General features: G+C 38.8%; 1 long non-coding RNA gene across 1 annotated transcript in view; it reads left to right on the forward strand.

Annotated features, from left to right (window-relative positions):
• LOC118350072 (uncharacterized) overlaps positions 1-20880 on the forward strand; it is a 59354-nt gene extending 38474 nt beyond the window's left edge. The window contains exons 2-4 of the long non-coding RNA XR_004803220.2: positions 913-1021; positions 16276-16456; positions 20529-20880. This is a non-coding gene — a long non-coding RNA (uncharacterized LOC118350072). The remainder of the gene's footprint in view (positions 1-912; positions 1022-16275; positions 16457-20528) is intronic.
• Positions 20881-21685: the final 805 nt, after the last annotated feature.

Consider the following 21685-nt stretch of genomic DNA (forward strand, 5'->3'; position numbering starts at 1 on the left):
GTCTTCTCTGGGAAGGCGAGAATAGGAAAACTGGTTAGTAAGAGTGTATATCCCTGGACCATACTCATCAATGGGAGGGGGGGTGGTTGATGGGTTGAAGGCAACCACTCTTGCCTCTTCATTGACCTTTTGGATTGTTTCTGCTCAGGCTCAGGGAAGTCACCTTTCACTTCCAGTTTTCAGGCAGTGAACCAGATTTTTCCTCATTGTGTCAACATTTCCAGCCTATAATTTGGGCCCTACATCCCCAATTAAATTACTCCACCTTTGTCCTCAGGTTCAAGCCCTGTTTGTCAGCACAGTTTACTCAACAAGCCTGTATATTGATAGCTGTTGAGAACCTGCTTAGCCCCCAAGTAAAGTTAACACTCTGATCTCCATGTGGCTTTTACTTGTGGATATTTTCTATTAATATTAGAATATTCAAGCTTGTAATATGTTACTTTCAATCTAGACCTCAATAATGAAGTATCATCCTGAAACACGGTCACATGGTTCCCCAACAGCCGTGGGCTATTTTTTCCCCCTACTATTATTCTCTTTTAATAGACTGGAATTTGAAAAAACAAAAAACAGAAAACAAAACAACCAAAACATGTCTGCCCACACTTATGGTTTTAAGCCTCCCTATCTCTGACTGACAGGAAAAACAATTTTGGCAGGGGTGAGCATCATTTGACTCCTTTGTTTGTGACAACCTCAGGGAAGGAAAAACATGACTGATAATAAGAGGTGATTGCATTAGGGCCAGGCCAGCTGACAGTCTCAGTCAAGCAATGACTTTGGTCTTTTTTGACCAGTAATATTCTCTGAGTAATCAGGAAGGACAACACCAGAAGTTTGTATTTTTAGAAAGTAAAGAAATTTTCTCTTTGTCATTCCCTAAAACTCCATTGTATTCCTTCTATTTAGATTGAGGAACTTTCAAGAATCTACACTGTGAAATGTGTGTATTTACCTGCAGGATATTGTCGAGATGGTGGCTCATTATATTACAGATGGTCTATTTATGTGGGTGCAGGTGAGTGATTTCTTTCTCATATTAGAATGAGAATAATTGTGCTTCTTATAAACATCACATTTACTTTTATATTATGGACACTGATCTCTGCATTGGCCACAAGAAAGCAAAGCTCCAGAATCCGTATACCCCCTCTCACAAGCATAAGGTTCCTACACTGCAAAACCTAATTTAATTCTGACTTTATCTTACTTTTTCTCCTCATTTCCACTCCCCTTTCTCATCTTTAGCTTCTGGTTTTAGATTTTATGCATTTGTTGTTGCATTTCAACATGTCACTTTAAGTCCTTTCTAGAATAAGGAAAGGTATGTATAAATACACAGAAAACGTATTATGGAAACATAGCACAAGATCATTTGATCTTGACACATGGAATTAAGCCACAGGAATTTGAAATCATGTGGCTATGAGATGCGGCCCTGGAAATTTAAATTTTTAATCCCAAGTTCCATCACTTGTCATTTATGTGGCCTTGTAAATGTCTCATAAATAGAGATTTCTGCTCTGAAAAAAATTTAGGAATCTGACCTGGTGTTCAGAGGTAATGTGGGGACTAATTTGTTCATGTGCAGTATAAATTTTAAAGCTTAGTTTCATGGAAAGGAAATTAGTATTGTTAAGTATGTCTTTGGGAGACGCGCAGGCTGGAGCTCCATGCAAAGTCCACAAGTTGAATATTAACTCTGCCCCAGTAAGGGTCCCTTAACTCTAATACACATCATTCACCACCAGCAAAAGCGTGTTACAGTTCCTAGTAACATCAGGACTGGGGCTTTTCTGATCTAATTAAAAATTTACAATGACTTTCAGTAAAGTATTTCCTTCTTAATTTTTATCTTGACTTCAAAAGTATTATTTAACAACATAACAATGCACCCGTTGATTCTAACCATCTTAGTTAAATATACAGAGGATGTTCACCAACATTTTGTCTGAAACCACTTCTTTTTCGATTAGCTGTCAACAAGAGACCATCTCTGTTCCTAGTGAAACTAAGTCATTATCATTGATGCTTCAGCTTTTCTTTCATCTTATGGGCTCCAGGGCATTAGGATAATGATTCCGCTTCTCCTTCCCGAAGAGTAGTGATGTCCACTCTGTTTCACTTAACGTTTAAATTTTTGATGGCATAAATTGTTTAACCTGTTCAAATCCTTGTAGCTTCGTACAGCAGGGGTAAGTCAGGCCCATGTAAAATGTAACATGCAGAACCAAAACATTAGACGTCATACGTGTGGTAGGTTATTTCCCTTAGTGGAATCAATACCCATTTCCTCATACTAATTTACTGTGTTTTATGTAAGTTCCTGCAAGGTGAATTAAGGATCGGATCTTCTCATTTATCAGACCCACCAAGGGGCTTAGGTGGGGACAGGAAGTCCCAGAACAGTCAAGGAAGGTAACTCCATTTTGCTTGCATGTGCAGGAAATCAGCCAAGTGAAGACAGCCTCATGGGCAGCATCTGGTTTTCTGGGACAGTGCCCTGCAAACAGTGGTCTTTTAACATATAGGTTTTATAATATTTAGTAAACTAGGAATACCAAATATATATATATATATATATATATATATATATATATACTCATTTTTTCAATCAAAAGATATTCAGTACTCCACTGGTAAATACAGCATTTTGTCTTCAGTTTTGTAAGGACTGAAATAAACTTCCATAAATAATTATCCTACTTAATTATTTGTTAAATTTAAACAGTGACTAAAAATTCTTTTGGTATTGAATCTCACGATATACTCTGGTGTGATGCTTAATTTGGATTAGATATAGCTGATTTATTTTAGCCATCCTCCCTTAATAATCTCAATTAATATGTGTTTCAATGAGTTTAAAGATACAAGTAATAGGAGGCAATTTACCATGTTGGAGTTCAAAGCTGTGTTGGTTTGGGGGAAAGTTTCTTCGTTCTTACTTCATCTTTCTTATCCATAAACGTAGATAATTATCCTTATATTCCAAAGCTGTAGCAAAGCTTAAAGAAGATACTGTACGTATAGAGCATAATATTTGACATATTACATGGACTCAATAAGAGGTGACTATTATTGATTATCTTAGTTTAGTAAAGAAACAATGTTATAGGGGCACCTCGGTGGCTCAGTCAGTTAAACGTCCGACTCTTGGTTTCAGCTCAAGTCATGATCTCGTGGGTCGTGGGACTGAGCCCAGAGTCAGGCTCGTCGCTCAAGTGGAGAGTCTACTTGGGATTTTCTCCCTCTCTTCCTGCTCCTCCTCCTGCTTTCTTGCTCTCTCAAATAAATAAATCTTTAAGAAAAAGAAACAGTTATTTAATGATATAGTAATTAATCTCTGTTTTGAATTCTACATGCCATTTAAATGTTATGGTTACTGTTTAAATATTATTATGGAAATGTATGATGGTTACTGTAATTGGGATATAGCAGTTATAATCAAAGTTCCTGCTCTTCAGGAGTTAATCAGAATTACCATCAATGATGAAGTGACTATCTTGTTTCTTGTTTCCTGTGTACACCAGTGACAGTTTCTATATAGTATATGTAAATATATGGAATTTCTAGGTCACGGGGTACATATGTATGTCTAGCTCTAGTAAGCACTACCAAAATGTTTTGAAAGCATCTATTCTGTTTTATACTCCTACTAGCAGTGTGTGAGAATTTCAGCTGCATTGTATCTTTGCTAACACTTAATCTTGTAAGACTTTTAAATTTTAGCCATTCTAGTGTGCAATGGTATGTTATTGGGGTTTTCTTTTTTTTTTGTCTCTCAAAACAGTATCTTTTATGTAACAAGAGTTCTTAATTTTAATGAAGATCAAGTTATTAGTCTTATATTATATGGCGAGTATTTGTTTTCAGAGGGATCCATATAATCTGCCTAAATCATGGTCATGAAAATATTATTTTTATATATTATTGCCTCTCCCAAATGTATTCTTTTATCCTTTACATTTAGATCTATAATTCATATGGAATGGTACAGGTGTCAGATGAGGGGTCAAGATTCACATTTTCCTCACATGGGTGTAAAATTGACCCAGCATCAGTTTACTTAAATATCTATTCTTTAAAAAAAAAAATCTATTCTTTCCCCACTGATGTGCATTGCTACATTTCTTATAAATGTCTATTTATATACTGGTCTACCTCTAGACTCTCTCTTTCGGTTTATGTATTTATCTTTCTACAGACTGTCCTATACTGTCTTAATTATTATAGCTTTTTTAAAATTTATTTTTTTAAGATTTATTTATTTGTTTATTCATGGAGACAGAGAGAGAGAGAGGGGCAGAGACACAGGCAGAGGGAGAAGCAAGCTCCATGCTGGGAGCCTGATGCGGGATTCCATGCCAGGTCTCCAGGATCATGCCCTGGACCGAAGGTGGCCCCAAACTGCTGAACCACCCGGGCTGCCCAATTATTATAGCTTTATAATAAGTCATGATATTGGGGAATATAACCTTCTAAAAAGGAAGATTGTTTTGAATATTTCTGGCCTTTGGCTTTTCCAAGTAAATTCTAAAATCAACTTCCACAAAAATATCTGCTGAAATTTTGGTTTGAATTGTATGAATTCTGTATATAAGTTTGAAGAGAATTGACATTATGACAATATTAAATATTCAAATCCATGAACATGATATATTCCTCTATTTTGTCTTTTATAGTTTTCCTAACAGCATTTTATGGTTATTTATATAAAGGTCTTGTGCATTACATTTACTAACTTTTATTCATAAATATTTGATATTACTTTAAGTAATATTTTAAAATGGCATTGTATGTTTATTTGTTGCTTGTATTTAGAAATAAAATTGATTTTTATATATTAATTGAATTTCCAGTGACCTTAGTAAATTCATTTTTTAAATCTAATAATTTATCTGAAGATCTTTTGAATTTTCTATGTATACAATCATTTTATCTGTAAGATGGCAGTTATATTTCTTCCTTTTCAGTTCCTAACCCTTCTTTTTCCCTGTCCTAATGCCTAATGCCTCCTTTCAATGCTCAATAGAAGTGGGGATAGCAGACAACTTTGTTTCATTCTTACGCCAAGTTTCTATGTGTCACTGTTAAATATATTTACCGTATGCCTTTTGTAGCTACTCTTTATTAAATTATGGATATTCTTTTTGACTCTTAATTTGCCAAGAGCTTTTATCATGAATAGATATTAAATTTGTCAAACGCTTTCTCTTCATATGTGAAGACAATCATACAATTTTTCTCCTATAGTCAGTCTGTTAATGTGTTGAATTACATTGATTGACTGCCTAAAGTACAACATAACCTCTTATGCTTGGAGCAAATCCAACTTGATCATGATGTATTATCATTTTTATTACTATATTCATTTTGCTAACATTTTGTCTGGGATTTTTACATTTTTGTTGATGAGTGAAACTACGCTCTGGCTTGCTTTCTTATACATCCTTGTCAGGTTTTTTTGTCACAGTCCTTCCAAATTCAAAGTAGGAGTTGGAAAGTATTCTCTTTTCTTATGATCTAGAAAAATTAGTGAAGATTGGTGTTATTTTTCTTTTAATGCTTGGGAAAATTTGTTGGTCCCTCCTTTGTTGGGGCTTCCTTTGGAGTATATCATTTTTAGAATGTATTTTCTTATTTGTTTTTATTTTTTACATAGATTAATTAACAATTTAAAAAAGCAGAGGATTTATAAACATAGCAGGTGCTCAAAATTAAGGTAAAAATGAGTGGAGATATTTCTAGAACTTTCTTGTGAATATATTTACTTATTCATGTATTTAAGATATTCAATCTAAATTTGAGCATTCACTGTATATGAAGGCTCTAAAGTATCACTGATTATTTTTGATCAAAGATATGAAGTTATCAAAGTGATATTTTATGTAGATTGATTTGGTGGTGATGTGCCTGTCAAATTGGATAAGGCAGAAATGAAAGTTAGGGGGATAGGAGGGGGACCGTTGCAATAATCCAGACATAAAGTACAAAGAACTTGAGTTTAGATAACAATTATAGAAAATTAGGCAGAGGGGGTTGGTAAAAGAAGAAGCAATCGGATTTGTTGGCTGATTGAAAGTCAGGGGTAAGAAAGAACAGCTTTCAACTGGACAAGAAGTCTTGAGTCTGGTGATAAGAACAAAGCAAGTTAAACGGAGTCTCCAAGATATGAGAGAAAGCAAGCTCTTTAATGGGAACATGAAGTTCTTTATTCCCATAAAGTGGATGATATTTATCGAACTCCAATCTCTGAATTTTCTTTGCTGTTTATTTTTATTTCAGGGCTTTGGTATCAGGCCTGGAATTTCAGTCTTAGGATCTGGGTCACTGTGATGTACAGCAGGAAGACTTTTAGCCGAAAGCAGGTGGACAAGACTGAGTTAGAATACGACTATCCTTTTAACTGTCATCTTCCCTACTCTGATGGTATTTAATTCGGAGCCTCCCAGGCAGAAATCATTAATAGCTTTTCTTTCTTATGTGTCTATAAAAAGGGGAAAGAGGGGATCCCTGGGTGGCGCAGCGGTTTGGCGCCTGCCTTTGGCCCAGGGCGCGATGCTGGAGACCCGGGATCGATTCCCACGTCGGGCTCCCGGTGCATGGAGCCTGCTTCTCCCTCTGCCTATGTCTCTGCCTCTGCCTCACTCTCTCTCTGTGTGTGACTATCATAAATAAATAAAAAAAAAAAAATTTAAAAAAAAAGGGGAAAGAAACCTGATAAAAATTTAAAATTGTGGTGGGTTAAATATTGTAACCAAGTTTGGAGTTGACAATTAAAATTCACATACCAGAACAAACATCAAAATGTAATTGGATGGGCAGCCCGGGTGGCTCAGCAGTTTAGCGCTGCCTTCAGCCTAGGGCCTAATCCTGGAGACCTGGGATGGAGTCCCAAGTCAGGCTCCCTGCATGGAGCTTGCTTCTCCCTCTGTCTCTGCCTCTCTCTCTCGCTCTCTGTGTCTCTCATGAATAAATAAAATCTTAAAAAAAAAAACAAAACAAAATGTAGTTGGAAATGGGGGTGATTACATTGAAAAGAAATCTATTCATCTGGAACATAGTATTATCATGAGAAAAAATAATTATGAGTAGTTGATTTAGGCTACATTTAGTATCTAAATTTGTTTACCCGAGGCCTAAATATTGACCAATTATAAACATGTCAGTATTTTGTATTGTTCACTGTATAATACATTTTGATAAACTAAAGGAGTAGTGTATCATTGCATTCTATACCCTGTCTTTTTGAGAAGGTGATACCAATATGCAAAGAGAAATTGGTCTATGGATGTTATTTTGCCACCTGTACAATAATAAACATTTTTTGGCTCTCTGGCCCACAGATTTACAGGTGGTGAACCCTTCCATTATCCTTGTTCTAAATGATGGCTAGTCTCCCTTTAGTGATGGGATTTAGATTTTTCAACCTAGAAGACACCATAAGTGTCTGCCCTACTCCACAAGAAGTTTTCATGAATTCACTTTAGTGAAAAATAATAAAAGTTTCTGTTTATCCAATGCTTACTACCTTCCTAGTGCCTTACCCAGGCATTTCATTTAGTCCTCAAAGACATCTGATTTTTCAGGTGAGGAAGCTGAGACTTGGCAGGCCCCCATTGCTTGCTCATGATCCTAGTGTTGGAATGCACAAAGGAAGGATGTAATTAGAATCTTCTCGACTCTGAGCTTGCCTGCCTACTATTGCTATTTACATCCCATCCCATCCTTTTGCATGGTCCATTTGTTAAAATTAACATTTATTTTTCTCATCGTTATAGTAAGGTTGTAGGCTTCCTGAGAGCAGGACAATGGCTTATTCATCTATGTAAAGTAGAGGTGTCAGTAAAGACTATTAGTTAATGTCCAATCTGTATGCCTTCTGAGACTTCAGAAATGTCTGACATATCTAGAGGAATAGGGGAGTAGGCTATGACTTATGAGGGGGCTGTGTATGAGCTGAGGGGCCAAGAAGATTTGGGAAGGTTCTCTTCCTCTTAAGAAGGAAAGATGAAGGTTTGTAAACTCACTTGGCCCAAGAACATTAGCAGTGGAGAGACTATTTTGAATGTCAAGGACCGTGTTACTCAGATTGCTTCTCACTTAGCACTGCATAGTGTTGGCCATTTACCTCTTTCCAGAAGGTTCTGAGCAGAGTGTTGCAACAAGGTAGAGAGCTGAATTCTTCGAATGTCTGAGAAACATGAGGGTGTCAGGTTTGGTGATAGTGATAGTAGTAGTGGCAGTAGCACTTGTTAGTTTTCCTCCCTCATAAATGGGATTATCTTGTTTTAACAGAATTTAAGGTATGTAAATGTTTTTGTTTTACTGCTGAGTGAACTGAGGCTCAGAGAAGTTAAATCTCACAACCATCAATTGGCAGGTGAGGGAGGAGTTTTTTTCTCTCCCCTGGAGAGTGAAATGAAGGAGAAGCCACTTCTTGTGGATGGCAGTGGATGGCACAACTCCACTCTGGTACTTTCTCCATTTTTAACCTGTGTTGGGAACAGCAAGGCTGCTTTCATGTGGTCAGGACTGATCACGGGATGGAGAAAGCTGCTGATGGTTAACAGGGAGTTGCATTTGGAAGCACAAGTGAAACAGCCCCTTGAGCTCTCTTGAATTGTGAGGGATTTGAAAAGGGTCAGGGATTCCCAAATTCTGCAAATGGGTTAACTCTCAACAGATCTAGTTACTATGCATTATTGTATATTTACATTCGTGCCAGGGACCTAATCCAGTGTCTTACATACCAAAGATGAGTGCTCAGGAAATATTTTGTTGAATCAAAAGGCACTAGAAGGAGAATTTAGTTTTCATGATATAATCTGTGGCCCTGTCTATCAGTTACAGAATAAAAATAGAAGCCACTTTAGATATTTTAAGTACAGAGGCACTTAATATACAAAAGTAGAGGCTTGCAAAATTGTTGGAAGGACAAAGGAGTATGTTATAAACTGGCTTCCAGTTCTGATTCTGAGCACCAAGCAGAACTGCCCCACTGTAGAAGTTCTAGAAGCTGCTACCTCTGAGGCCACACTAGAACCAGGTGGGATCAAGACCTTGGTGTAGCCATTTCTGTTTTCCTCCTTCAAGTGCCTCTTCTGCCCAGGGAGCTAAAGAATGACGTCATGTGACCCAGGGCTTAGGAAACCAAATTGGGAAGCCTTGCTGCTGCTATGATCTCCTATGATCTCCAACATGCTTTCTCAACAACCAGAAAACTGGAGAAGTGACACCAGAATGCTCTTACAGAACCATGCAGGCCAGCAGAAACAGACAAAAATGCAGAAGGATGGTCCTCTCCTCACTCCTGCTTGCAATCTCTTTGGGAATTCAACTTGAACTGCAAGGGAGTCTAGGGAATGTAGTTTTTATTTTCCCAAAATCTCCAAATAGCAGGAGGCACATATGGAGGTTGGGTGAACCAACTCACCTTGTGGCCAAAAAGCAAGCCACTCAATTCTCAGGGTGAAATTTCTTCAACTAAAAATGAGAATAATAATAAAAATACCTGTCACCAAAAGTTGTTGGGATAAAGCAAGGCAAGAAAATGATGCATCATTTATGAAATACTAAGTTAAATTGGCAGCACTTGCTCAGCTGTGATTTGCAAATCATTAATTCAACAAATATTTATGTTTCAAGCATGGTTCTAGGCACATGGGATGGATCACCTGACAAAATGGGCAAAGATCCTTGCCATGAAGAGCTCAACCTTTAATGGGGACAGAGAGTTAACAAAACTTAGCATTATCAAGTACATCACATAGTGTTTCGGACGGATAAAAGTTATGGGGATGAAGGGGAAGCGCACATATGGGGAAGGCCAGTAGTGGGGGAGGCTCCCTGGAAAGGTGGGATTTGAGCAAAGGCTCAGAGAAGTACAGAACTGAGGCAAATTAATGCTGAGAAACTTGAGGGGAGAATTCTAGCAGATGCACTGATGAGGCTGCATGCCTAGTATGTCAAAAGGAAAAAACAAAAAGCAGCAAGAAATCACTGGGCTACAGAGGAAAGTAGAAGTGATGGGGCCAGAGAGGTCTTGGGAGCTGGATGACATGGTCTGGGGCTGCAGGGAGGTGTCACTCTGCGTGAGATGAAAAGCTTACAGAAAGTTCTGATCAGAGGGACAGGATCGTACATAGGTTTTCTTTTCTTTTCTTTCTTTCTTTTCTTTTTTTTCTACATAGGTTTTCAAGTATCACCCTGGGCTGCTGAGGTGAGAGCACACAGACACGCACCCTTATCCGCTGATATGTAACAACATACTCATCCCTGCATAATTTGTTCCACAAATACTTATTAAGAACCTACTGTGTGCCAGACATCCTACTGTGTGGAGGGGCACCAGGGTCAGCAAGAGCAATGCTGGCTCCTGCAGGGAGGTTAGTCTAGGACAGGGAAGCAGAGTCCTGAGGGTGTAGCACAGAAGGCCTCGAGCCTGAGTGGGCTTTGAGGATGTGCAGGGAAAGGGGGAGAAAGGTGGGCACTGCTCGGGCAAGGTGCACAGGGGTAAGTCAAGTACAGCCATAAAGCTATTACAATTTTCTGGAAAAAAAATCCCCTGTATATATATGATCGATAGGTTAATGAACACTGAAGCTGTTAAGCAACAGGTTGTGAAAAGTGTCAAATTTGAATAATCACTGACGTTCAACGGAGTGAACTGGAAAACTTAGGGACATCTCACATGGTTGTCGTCGGGCAATTACGGCACAGCATTAGGCACAGAGTAGAAATGAAGTATTATATCTGTTATCCCATCGGGTGGCACAGAGACATTTCCACAGCATCCACATCTGCCAGTAATATCATTCAGGTGGGCTCTGCAATTACCTAATTGTGTGATTTCTACTCTTTCAGTAATCCTATCTTGTGAGATTTTATCATCCACGTTCACCCGGTCTGGGCCACTGAGATCATTCTCATGTCTCGACGCGCAGACTTGGGGCACAGCAGACTCTCAACACCCTCCTCCTGCTGTGGGAGTTGCTTCTAGACCTGTCCTTTTAATCTCTCTTCTGTAAAACCTTTATTTTTAGTTGTAAGAATAAAGAGCTTCATTAGCTTTTTTTTTTTTTTTTTTAGATTTTGTATCCAATCACCCTCTTTCTGCAGACAACTTAATTTAGGACATCTAGATATAAATAGCTCTTTAGGTGTAAAGGAGATATTAGATGACTACAAAACATCACATGTCGAATGACTGGGGTTCTGGGTGTTTCAAAGTTGGCCTCATTTCCTAATGTGAGCTCCTCTGATCAGGTCAGAGGAGGTCAGGCACAAGCTTTATTGCTGAGGGAGGTGTAAGAATTGTTTACACAATTGATCACCTCTGGGCCTAAATAAATCAATAAATACGTGGAAGAGTCTTGCATTGCCCTGTTGATGTATAGTTCCTGTTGACACACACACACACACATTCTTATATATATCCAGGCTGGGGTTAGGGTGAGGCAAGGGAAGTGCCTAGGGGTGCAAAATTTAAGGAGGCACTTCCCCTCTGGCTGGTGTGAGTGGGGTGGCTCTTCTGAAGGTCTCTGGGCAACCCTGTATGTGCGGTGCCTTCTTAAGTCCTGTACTCAGGTGCCTTGCTTGCCTTACCCTAGTCTTGTCTTTTGATTTCCAACTAATCATGTTGGGTCAAAGATAGGAGACCTTAATACTTTTGTGTACACGCCTCGGTCTAGGAAGCAAGTTCTCGGCTGGATTCTCCAATATGCCCCGTAAACATTTACATACTTATTTTCCATTAAAGGCCCTGCTCATGGGTTTCCTCCTGAGGACCCACTCCCCCTCTGCCGACCTCACAGCACTTGGCACAGACACCTGATTGTTTGATGCCTGCCTCTCTCCAAATTTCAAAATCTTCGCAGAAAGGGATGATGTCATATTTGCGTTTGTGTCCCTAGCACCTAGCGCTGGGCCCTCCACATAGCAGGACCTCCATGAATGTTTGGTGAATAAGTGAAAAAGGACTGCAATCAAAAAACACTGTTTAAGTGTAGAAGCTGTCATTTTGAACTCAGCCACATTTAAAAAAGCGGATCTCCTCCCAGATGCAAATGAATCCTGATTGTGTTCCACATAGGGATGATTTGCCATTATCATCTGTTGACTGTGTAAGTGAAAGAAAGTATTAAAAAAAAAAAAAAGATCTCTAGAAAAGAGATACCTAAAATGTCAGGCACATTATTATCCAAGGCTTAGCCAGCTGCCAGCTAATTACCTTAGCCACAGGTTCTAAGGTAAACACAGATGCAGCAGAAGTAATTACCACCAGAAACTGCTGCAGCCGGGAAGGCAACCTGGGGTGGCTCTCTTTGTAGAGAACCACTGGCAGGCTGGAGAAGGCCCAGAGATGGGTGGAGCAGGGAGGGACCCAGACGTCTTGATGGGAGGCTGGGAGGGGGAACGATTCAAGAAAGAAGAATTGTTTGATGGTAAAAAAGTGATGGGAGGGCTCTAGAGCTTCCCAGCCGCATTTGAAGGACTGCCATGTGAAAGGGGGTTTAGGGTTGTTCTGGGTTATCCCAGAGACCACTACTTGCAGTTATAAAACAAAACCAAAAACCACTGGCAAAACAAACTAACATTTACTCAACATCAGCCTGTTGTCTGGATAATCACACATTTCTTGTACTAGCCCCTGCCCAGCTCTGGCACCTATGCCTGATTGCACAAAAGAGGAGACCAAGGGTAGAGGGAGCATATTATTTGTGCAAGGCCATGCAGGGACTGAATGCAGATTCACATTATTCGTTGGCCGAGCCTGTGCTCCATTCTCTATGTTAGTTGGACATCACTGTCCACGTGACAGGACTGCCCACGAGGAAATGGAGCTCTCAGTTCACGCTTGCATCAGTGGAGTAACTTATAGATTATGTGGCACTTCTGTACATGTTAAGACAAATCTCTGAAACAGGTATAAAAAGGGAGCTAGATCCTACTGCAAGGACTGACCACTTCGGAGTCAAACAGCCAGGTGTCAGTGGAGCTGGAACTCTGGCTTTAAGTGAAGGGCACTTTTCAGAAGGGACTTTTAGGACATGTTGGAGAGGCTATTTCTTTACCAAGAGGGAGTCTCGATTTGGAGGCAAGCAAACAACCCCAAGTGGCTATGATCCTCAATTGCTTATACTTAACTCCCCTTTTTATAACACTCACGACAAAAAGGAAATAAAGGAAGAGTTATTTTAGTGCAGTATAATAGTGTTGAGTATAGGTAGGCTTCCAGATGGAATCTTGTATGGGCAGTAGCAGTGGGTCTATAAAAAGGATAGAGAGCACAGGCAATATAAATTTGTCTAAAATAGTAAACAACAACACAAAGCTAAGAACAAGTTATGTGAAAAATTTTGTGAAATATGATTCCCTGCAAAATGGAATGTGAAACAAAGCTAAATGCTAGGGCATAGTTTTCAATAAATTTTGGAGACCATGAGGGTTTTATGGTAAAAGGAATATTAGCTAATATAAATGGATTTTTAGTTAATGGGCATTGTCAGTCAGATATAGGTATATATTCTCTTCATTCTAGAGATATTTTCTATTGCTTTTAAGTTTTGCAAATAAAATTTAGTGGAATTTTTTTTTTTTTTGGTGATGTTTTGGTAAGAGGTTAGGCTTATTAGAAATGTAGATTTCAAAACATCTAAAAGATGTCAAGAGGAAGATTGGCTATTGAAGTAATGTCCCTCTGGGCAGCACTGACTTTTTGAGATCAAAACCATCCAGATTAGGCCCACAGGTTTACTGTCTAGAAATGCGCAGGTTGGTTACCCTGGAGGTGGCTGGGCTCTGGAGGACTGATGCACAAGCACTGAAAATGTGAGACTAATTGGTAAGCTTCTTTACTATGATGGAGAAAAGCAGAATGGAATATTTATGCAAATGGTTAATGAATTTCGATCTCAGTAAAGGAGTCAACCTACGGATCAAAATTGCACCCTGAAGACTGTTCAGAATGACTGAAGAAACAGATTGGGGCTCTCACTGATCATAATTTGTAATTATACATTTTATTGTGTGATTACCAGTTTATTTTTTGCCCTCTTTTTTAGATTATATTACTTGCCAGAGTCTGTCCAATGTCTAGCACATGGACTGACATGTTGTAGGAATTTGCTAAACATTCTTTCAAGTGAATGAATGGTGTCTTTAAACAATAATGCCATGTACGTAATCACCCACCCTGGAGATTATTTTCTCTTGAGCACTGGTCACCATGCTGTCTACTGTGGGCAATATAGGAAACAGACATATATACTCTTTTTTTTTTACTACAATCACCTTTACCTCCTATCTAGCAAATTATTATTATATAACTATTATAATAAAATTGGGTAAATTACAACTGTTTTCACATCATTTACTTCCCAGGTCTCTGGGATTCCTGAGGGTAGGAGCTATATGTTCATTATCTTCATGTTCTGTCCCCTGGTGCTCAGCAACAGTGCCAGACACATGAAAGATATTTGTTGAGTGAGTAAATGATTACCTTACTGAGAATACACCTAGTTCAGGGACAGAAAAAAATGACGCTGTCACTCTTGCCTCTTGTGTCATGGCAAATGTCTCTTTCACATTGAGATTAGAAAGGATCATGGCCTCCTTCCTCACCAAAGCTCCAGGCAGTGTAAGCAATTTACTGGAGTTGATAAGTTGGAATCTGTTTCCTATCCCTGTCTTACTATCTTAGCTGGGCCCTGGGGGTCACCCAGTTAGGGGTGTTATACTGGTTAGGATTCAACAATAAACATTTATCTACTATTTATTAGTCATTGTGCTGCACGTTAGGGGTGTGAAAATGTATAAGATAAGAATATATTCATCTTTATTTTTTAAAAGACTTATTTATTTACTTATTTTAAGAAGGCAGTGGGGGTGAGGGGAAGGGGCTGGGGGGGGGGGAGAGAAAGAGAGAGAGAGAGAGAGAGAGAGAGAGAATCTCCAGCAACTCCTTGCTGAGTGCAGAGCTGAATACAGGGCTCATTTCCATGGCCCTGAGATCATGATCTAAGCTGAAATCAAGAGTTGGACACTCAACCGACTAAGCCATCCAGGTGCCCCTATGTTCCCATCTTTAAAAAAAGCTTATTCCACAGTGAAGAAGAAAGATCCCCAAACTCAAAATAATAGTGTAGTATGATATTTGCTAATTTAGAAGCACATATAGAAGATATAGGAACCTAGGAAGGGTGAAATATGTTATCTCAGGGAAAGTGTGTGTGTGTGTGTATGTGTGTGTATGTGTGTGTGTTGGGCAGGCACACGGGGGAAGTTCAAGGAAATATGTGGAAGGAAGTGACAATTGAACTGTCTTTGAAAAATGAGATAAATTACATGGGGAATGTTATTTCAGACAGGAAAGAGTAGGAATAAAGGCATCTAAATATGAATGCACGTCCCCGCCATAATACATGCATTAGCACTGTGGCATGTTTGTAGGGTGATAGTGTTTGGGCCAAATAAATGGATCCGTTCATGTTGAAATTTTAGCCTCTGGAGAAGATAATTTGAGTAGATTCCCTTCTTGGTGTTTCTGAGCTCATACCAATGAACTCATCTACCCAGTCAGCCGGCCCCGCCTGTAAGCCTTGCCAGAAGTAGCTTTAGGGTGTTTTTATGTTATGAGGAAGAAAGATGTTTGCACACTATATGGCAAACCATAATTTTGCACAGCCAATTAAAAAACTGCAATCCAATAAAATAAATAGTTCAAACAATCTGCTGTTTGACGTCATGTAAATCAGACGCCCAATTACAGATTCCTCCTTCCCATCTGTGGTTTTGGTGTTTCCAGGACCTCGGCTTACACATCCAGGTCCGGTTCCCTGATGCCCCACACACTCTGATCACACTCCCCACCTTCCCAAAGTTCTGGGGTCAAGAACAGTAAAGGTGAAAAGTAAATAGGAGGGAAAGGGTAGCTTTTAAGATTAGGGTAGTTTAATTAAATACCTAAAGAAGTTCTGGAGGTCCCTTTAAATTTAACAGATTTGGAAGTGAGCTCCTTTTCTTCCAAATCAAACCTGTTCCTCCTTCAATCCTGTCTGTTCTGTTCAATCTCTCCTCCACACTGGAAACCTCAGGGATTCCTTTCACTTTTTCTCCTTCTATCTCATATCTATGTACCTAATTAATTGTTAGTTCTAAGTCCAAAATGTACCCCAGTTCTAACCTTTCTTCTACACCTCTCATTACTGTCTTATTAACCCCTCATCTTCTTCTTCTTATTTTTTTAAATCTCGGTTACCATTACCACAGATCTCTAATTGATCTACGAGTCCCTGGAAAATCTCAAGCTCCAACTGTTTGAGTAATGATCCAATAAAGTCTAATAAGCCATCCCCATAGACGATCAAGTTCAAACAATGACATACACGGATCACAAGCTCCCTGAGGGCAGGACCTGTGACTGTCTTGTTCATCTGGCACAGTGTGCACGGTAGGTATTTTTCATAATATTTTTTTAAAGATTTTTTTTTTTATTTATTCATGAGAGACACAGAGAGAGAGGCAGAGACACAGGCAGAGGGAGAAGCAGGCTCCCTGCAGGGAGCCCGACGTGGGACTCAATCGCAGGTCTCCAGGATCACACCCCTGGGCCGAAGGTGGTGCTAAACCACTGAGCCACCAGGGCTGCCCTCATAATATTTTTGAATGAATGAATCAGCACAAAATTCTTCACAATCTAGTCTGAATATATCCTGTCAGAATCATTACTCTCACGACTGCCTATCATATATACCAAACTCTAGCCATGTTAAATTTCTCTAAAGATGATATGCCCTTCCACAGTCCCATGTCTTCTCTTTGGCTCGGTTTCCCTTTGTTTCTTCTCCTTCTAGAAACTGGCATTCCTTTAGACAAAATACAAGTCTCTAAATAAAGTAAAACGATAAGCCAGCCCACTGTATTACTGCCTTATGGTTGTCTCTCATTCACACAAACGTAATCTATTCTAATAAAAGGTTTACATATTTGCTCTCCACACCGGCTTTTACTCTCTCACTTTCTTCTTTCTATTTCACACTGTTTATAAATATTTTGTGTAGATGAAGAGTGTAAGAAAGTTGTTCATCTAACAAGTTCTAGAGGAGACAAATAACCCAGCAAAGACAGGTTAGAGAAAATAATTCGACCAAACTCAGTCATTATGTGTCTATATAGTTCTAGAGCTGAGCAAATCTGAATAAACTATCCAAAAAGACCCCTCTAATATTAGCTACCAAATAGTAATGGGTAGAGGGTGCAGCCTCTCCCCTGGTCCCACCCTGTATATCTTTGCCATCCTTTTCACTCTTGTATTTTCTAGGAGAAATCATTACTGTTAATACTCCTAAACCCGAGTTATCAGTAATTCTCACTTACTTTTCTCCCACTTTTTCTCTTTCTCAAATATTTGAAACAGAGCAGTCAACTGTTAATGATGAAAAATAAATACTGAATGCTATATTAGGAAGTGCAATGAACAAATACATATATAGAAGGTAAAACCATCCAACCATCTATATGCCAACTCTATTATAGACCATAGAAAATGTGAGAAAAAATATATTGGAGTGGGCATTTGGGGAACATTGAAATTCTAAAGGATGCAGAAATGTACATTCAAGTAGAAGATAATAAACCTAGCTGGCTGGGCAGATATGAGCAAACCTTAAGCTCAAACTTTATTGAAAGAGGGCAGTGACACTACATATATATGTCTACCCTGCCCATAGGATAGTCAAAGGAAAAATAGAAAAAAGAGGAGACTCAATGATTTTGTGTCCCTGTATTTAGGAATGTATTTAGAAGCCATGAGAGTGGTATGGCCATGTCTCTTCTTTGTTAGTTCCTTTTTCTATAACCCCTTGCAACTTGTCTGTTGTACCTCTATGTTCCTTTGCAGCTGTGGTTAGTTCCAGATAAAGCTCTTCCCCAAAGCAGAGAGTAAGATCCTAGGAGGCTAGAACCATTGAGAGAAGGAAATAAATACAATGCGACGTAATTTTACTGAGGGCTTCCTGTGTGCCACCATTGGGTTAGGTATCAAAAGCATGATAAAGGAAAAAGAAACAATCGAAGGAATGTGCAGTTGAAATAACTGGAAGCTGATAAAAACAATACTGTATTTTATTTTAAGGAGCTACCTTATAAGTACAGTTGAAGAGAAGGGAGGGGCTAGTGCCAACAGAAAGAGTAGGAAAAAATATCAGGAAAGAGGTGAAAATAGAAAGTAGCTAGAAAAAAAAATCTAGAGTTGCACAGATAGTAAAAGATCAGTAAAGTGAATCAATGTAGAATGAATGGATCAGTAAAAAAAATTAGAAATGAGTTGATATAAAAGGGAGTATGATTTTTAATCTTGGAGGAATAGGTATAGATAATGTTTAATTATTTTTTATAGTAGGGAGTTTATTTAGAAGAACTAATTGTGCTTTCAACTTATGCTTGAACTCTGTAAATAAAAGAATGAAAGTACTAACCATCTTCATATTTTCTCATAAAACTATTACATTGCAACTGAAAAAAAGGGAATGAGATTAAAATGGGTTCTAACACAACTGTCAAGCTTCTGCTATTGTAGTAGAGCAATTTTTTCAACAAAATATTGAAAACAATTCTATCACTTGTGCTCAGAGTGAAATTCACATGGGAAAAAGAATGTTTTACAGATATTAAAATTATATTATTTCCACAGATACACACGTAAATCTATTTTGGCCCCCTAAATACATGATCTATAAATTATAAATATAATATACTGTAAATGGATGATAATTTGTAGACAAAAAGTCTTAGGATAATGGCAATTTAGACTTCACATGGGTGACCTATCCATTGTTATATAACAAATTACCCCCAGACTCAGTGGCTGAAAACAACACATTTTTATTATCTCACAGTTTCTGTGGTTCAAACGTGTGGGAGAAGCTTAGCTGGTTGATTCTGACTCAGGGTCTTTCCTGTTATAGTCAGTTGCAAAAATAGCCTCAGCAGGGATTGCAGTCATCTGAAGGCTTGGCCAGAGCTGGGGGACCTATGTCCACTATGATGAACCCTCACATGGCTGTTGACAGGGGCCCTCAGCTCATTGCTGGTTGTTGGGAGGAAGCTTCAGTTCCTCACTACGCAGACCTCTCCATGGGGCTGCTTCTGAGCCCCCATGATATTATGGCTGGCTTTTTCCAGAGACAGCAATCCAAGGCAGAGGAAGGTGGAAGCCACACTATCTTTTCTGACCTAATCTCGGAAGCTGTATACCACCAATTCTGCTGTATACTATTTGTTAGAAGTGAGTCACTGGATGTAGCCCACACTCAAGGGGAGGGGGATTAAACTCTACCTCTTGAAGGGGGAAGTAGGAAAGAGTTTGTGGATATACTTTAAAACTACCCCTACATGATCTTAAATATATGTCCATTTGTATGGATTTACTTAATAAATGGATGACAAACTTGTTTTATTTCCATTGGTATCGAATGCTCATGGAATACCGAACAAAATGGATCATTACATTTGTGTGATTGAAGAAAGGTCCTCCCCAGCGTCTCATATCCTTTAGAAAACAAGTTACAATACCCAAAATTTTCACTATATGTTGGCCTAAGTGATTTAATTGTCTAAATAAACATTAAATTTAATTAGACTTTAAGGTTTATTGTATTACTTATCTCTGTGAGTTTTGCTCTTGCATTTTAGAGAATATGATAACTTCAATATCGAGATCGAAACATTGGAAGAGCCAATAAATGTCACTGAGGATCTTGTTAAATGTAAAGCAACTTCTTCACTGAACTGATAACCTTTTAATAGGTAAACAAAAGCATACTGCTTTTGATATGCTTTGATAATAAGTGCAGTATTTTTTGAATATCTGAATTGCTTTTCTTTTAACTTTCAAATGTGAGAATTAACTCTTAACAGAAATGTGAATTAAAAGAGTACAGTCATCAGGTTAGGTGAAATGATACTTAATTTTATGTGTCCAATCTGATGGGACCTATTACAGAAGGCCTATTTGAAGAAAAAAGATGACCTTCCCCTGAATAAGAGAGAATTCCTCCTTAACGGACTGCCCTCAAATTCGTACATTGGTTTTTTTTCCTGCCTTAGAATTGAACTGAAACATAGGATCTCCTGGGTCTCAAGCCCAGTAGCCCATGATGTAGACTGGAACCAGAGCAGTGGCTCTCCTGGATCTCCAGCTGGCTGACCCATTTTGTAGATCTTGGAATTTATCAGCTTCCATAATCACATGAGTTAATTCCTTTTAATAAACCTCTTTTTTTTCCCCTCTTTCTCTTCATCTCCATCTTTCTCTTTCTGTTGGTTTTGTTTTCTTGGAGAATTCTGACTAATCCAGGTGATATTAAAATAAAAAATTCTGTCTCCAGTTAAAGCCTCCAGGAGTCTCAAGACACATGTGGTCTAGTTGGCCCTTGCTCTAATTCAGACAAGTTTGCACCTGTCTCTTCATCTCTTTGTGAATAAAATTTTGGACTTCTGCTGACCTCTACGTTTCCTTCCAGCTCTGAAAATGACATGCCAGTGACATGCCATGACTCTGAAATGACGTCCTCCCTGGGTCTGGATATCACTGTTCAGCTTCACCCAGGGAAGATGACCTTGTTGTAGAGGATCTAGTGCTCTCCATTTGGTGCTTATTCAAGAGGTGAATGAAAAAGGAATTATTTTAAAAAGTGAGCAAGACATTCGTGGTCCTTCAATTAATATGTGTGACAGCTCTATGAAAGGATAAGCCTCAGAGTGCCCAGTCTCTCTAATTCATGCTCAGGGGATTTGTTCTTATAAGTCCTATTAAGTAGGTAAATCCCCTGCATATCTGAGAAAGCACAGACTAACAAACATCAATTTACTTGTTGCTGGTTGCATGCTATATCCTTGGCAGGTACCTATGTAATTCTTCTGGAAAATATACTTGTTGAAACTCAGATTTATATGCTGTCTTTCATTTGTTGGTTTATGTAAACTGCACACAATAGTTTATTTAGAAAATAGATTGTTAAGATACAAGCACAAGTTTGAAACATTTCTAGCATGACCCCCCAAATTATAAAGTATAGTTCTTTGTTCAGCCCTCTATGTTAGGGTTATTACACTTCTACCAGATTTAAACATTCATGAAGAGAAGAATTACAGGCAATTAAATGGAATTAGGGTCACATCTCACTATTAGAGAGGCACAGCACATGAAATTTGGGGTCATGAAGACCGGAGTTTAAATCTCAGGTAGCTAAGCTGCAAGACCATTGGCTTAAGACTTAATGGCCCTTCAAGCTTCAGCTTCCTCAGCTGTTAAAAAAAAAGGAAGAGTGTGGAAGGGTGTTGGGGTGGTGCCATTGGTTAAGTGTCCTACTATTGGCTTCAGCTCAGGTCATGATCTCAGGGTCATGAGATCGAGTCCCGGGTCAGGCTCCACCCTCAAGTATGGAGTCTGCTTGAGATTCTCTCACCTTCTCCCTATGCTCCTCCTGCTTGTTCTCTCTCTCTCTAAAATAAATGAATAAATATTTCTTTTTTTAAAGGAAGAGTGTGGACAGGACAATAAGACGTTCCTTGTAGGTGAGTTGTAAGAGCACAGAGCATAGTAATTACTCAATAAATGGTAGCTTCTTATGATAACAAAGCAGCATTTTGAAGGAGAATAAATCAGCCCCACATGCTC

This window comes from Canis lupus, chromosome 10, assembly GCF_003254725.2.
Source record: "Canis lupus dingo isolate Sandy chromosome 10, ASM325472v2, whole genome shotgun sequence".
Taxonomy (NCBI): domain Eukaryota; kingdom Metazoa; phylum Chordata; class Mammalia; order Carnivora; family Canidae; genus Canis; species Canis lupus.